Here is a 3,083-nt window from a genome sequence, read left to right on the forward strand (position 1 = left end):
AGCAGTTGTAGCACTTAGGAGCTTTTCCAAATTTTAGAACCTCAGGCATTATCTGGACTACTGAATCAGAATATGCATTTTAATAAAACCCCTGGATGATTCATCTGCACATGAAAGTTTGAGAAGGATTTCTCTAGAGGGCACCTGGGTGGCTCAGTCAGTTAAGCGGCTGCCTTCAGCTCAGGTCATGATCTCAGGGTCCTGGGGTTGAGCCTCATGTTGGTCTCCCTGCTCAGTGGGGAGTCTGCTTCTCCCTCTATCTCTACCCTTCCCCTCTGCTCATGATTTCTCTCTCTAAATGAATAAAATCTTTTTTTTTTTTTTTATTGCTCCAAAAATCCATTTAATATATTGTCCTCGGATAGAGGACGTATCAGATATTAAACTGATAAGAACAGATACTACACTTGATCTTAGCCAAAAGGCCGAGAAGCGATGTAAATGAATAAAATCTTAAAAAGAAAAATAATTCTCTAGTAGAGTTCTCAGACTTTAGCATGTTACATAAGTACCTGGAGAACTTGTAAAGCACAGATAGCTGGACCCCAACTCCAGAATTTCTGATTAAGTAGGTCTAGAATGGCCTAAAATTTACATTACTGACAAGGTGATGCTGATGGTGCTAGTCCAGGGACCACATCCTTATAATGACTAGAACATTCAGTAAAGACTCCAGAGGTCAAACTTTAGACTACTAGTAAATGCTACTCTAGACCCACTCTGAGAAGACTTAAGAATAAGTCCTAGAAGTATCAAATCTGGGCACCTGGGTGGCTCAGTGGGCTAAGCCTCTGCCTTCGGCTCAGGTCACGATCTCAGGGTCCTGGGATTGAGTCCCAAATTAGGCTCTCTGCTCAGCAGGGAGCCTGTTTTCCCCTCTCTCTCTACCTGCCTCTCTGCCTACTTGTGATCTCTGTTTGTCAAATAAATAAATAAAATCTTTTTTTAAAAAAAGGATTTTTTTAAAAAAAGTAACAAACTATCCACCACAAAACAAACAAACAAACAAACAAACAAACACTTCTTAAAGAAGAACAACAAAATCCAGACAACAATATAACATTCAAGGTGTCCACCATACAGTCAAAAATTAATAGCCATGCCAAGATGCAGAAAAATGTGATCCAGAAGCAGGAGTCAATCAACAGAACCAAATGTTGAAATGAAAGAGATGATGGAATTAGCAGATAAGAGCATTATAACAGCTATTACATATTATATACATGCTCAAAGATGTAAGGAAAAGCATAAACATGAAAGGAGAGGAATGGAAAATGCATTAAAAAATTAAATGGTATTTCTAGAGATGAAAGGTATAAATGAAAATACATTGAATGAGATTAACAACAGGTAGACACCCAAAAGAATTAAAAAAATATGTCACACGGGCGCCTGGGTGGCTCAGGCAATTAAGCACCCAACTCTTGATTTCAGTTCAGGTCCTGATCTTAGAGTCATGAGACTGAGCCCTACATCGGTCTCCAGGCCCAGCACAGAGCCTGCTTAAGATTCTCTCTCTCTGGGACGCCTGGGTGGCTCAGTTGGTTAAGCAGCTGCCTTCAGCTCAGGTCATGATCCCAGCGTCCTGGGATCGAGTCCCACATCGGGCTCCTTGCTCGGCGGGGAGCCTGCTTCTCCCTCTGCCTCTGCCTGCCATTCTGTCTGCCTGTGTTCGCTCTCTCCCCCTCTCTCTCTCTGATAAATAAATAAAATCCTTAAAAAAAAAAAAAAAAAAGATTCTCTCTCTCTCTCTCTCTGCCCCTCCCTCCCCCCATACACTCTCTTTCTCTCTAAAAGCAAAAACAAAAACAAATGAAAGATATATATAATTACAAATTATATAAATTATATAAATACAAATATATGATTTTATATCTATAATTATATAAATTATATATAAATACATTATATTAGATATAATATAAATTATATATATACAAATGTTCATAGGAACATTATCCATAATAAGACAAAAGTGGAAACTTAAATGTCTATCAACTGATGAATGGATAAACAAAAATATGGTATAACCATTCAATGGAAGAGTATTCAGTCATATAAACAAAGTACTGGTACAATATCAGCCACCACATGATTGAACCTTGAAAATATTACATTAAATAAATGAAGACAGTCACAAAGTCCATATTGTATAAGTCCATTTATATGACATTTCCAGAAGGTAAATCTATAGAGACAAAAAATGCCTTTGTGGTGTGCTCTAGGGATGGACAGGAAGCCCTTTTTGAGGGAAAATGAGGAATGATTGCTAATTAGTATGGATTTTTTTATGGGGTGATGAAAATGATCTAGAAGTCATTTAGGTCATAGTTGGATAATTCTTTGACTATCTTATAATCCCTTGTATTGTATAGTTTTGGTGAAATGTATGATATATGAATTACATATTAATAAAGCTATTATATTAAAAATATTAAAAAGTTAGCATTTTATTTCACACCTAGGAGGTCATTAGTGACCTTTGCTTGACCAATTCCAATTTGAATTGGGAAAGGGAAAGCCAAATTATGTTGTGTGTTGTTAGAAAAAAGACAGGAGAGTGGTAATGTGAAAACAATGTGGTAGACCATTCTCTTAAAAAGTCTAGCTGTAGGGGTGCTGGCAGCTCAGTCTGTTACGCCTCTGACTCTTAACTTTGGCTCAGATCATGACCTCATGTCATGGGTCCTGAGATCAAGCCCCACGTCAGTGGGGAGTCTATTTGAAGATTATCTCCCTCTGCCCTTCCCCCCCACTGACATGCTTGTGCTCTCTCTGTCTGTCTCTTTCTCTTACATAAACACATCTTACAAAAAAAAAAAAAAAAAAGTCTATCCATAAAGGGAAGAAAACAGTGTTATTTAGAGGAGTTTCCATGACAGGGAATGAGGTAATAGGAGATGAAGGAGAAAGAAAGATCCAGAAGAATGGAGGTAGGAGAGTTGAGAGGAGATGGAATCTAAAGAAAGAGATTAACCTTGCATAGGAGATCACCACTCTTCAACTGATCAAAGAGGAAGGAATGAAGGTCAACCATCTGCCTCTGAGTTGCTCACAATTTGGGAGCAGCAGCTAGGCTGTCT

The 3,083-nt window shown here is 38.2% G+C and overlaps 1 pseudogene; it reads right to left on the reverse strand.

Moving 5' to 3' along the window:
• Positions 1-281: 281 nt before the first annotated feature.
• Positions 282-437, reverse strand: LOC132014828 (U2 spliceosomal RNA; annotated as a pseudogene).
• Between the last annotated feature and the right edge of the window lie 2,646 nt (positions 438-3,083).

The sequence above is a fragment of the Mustela nigripes genome, chromosome 3 (assembly GCF_022355385.1).
Source record: "Mustela nigripes isolate SB6536 chromosome 3, MUSNIG.SB6536, whole genome shotgun sequence".
NCBI classification, from domain to species: Eukaryota; Metazoa; Chordata; class Mammalia; order Carnivora; family Mustelidae; genus Mustela; species Mustela nigripes.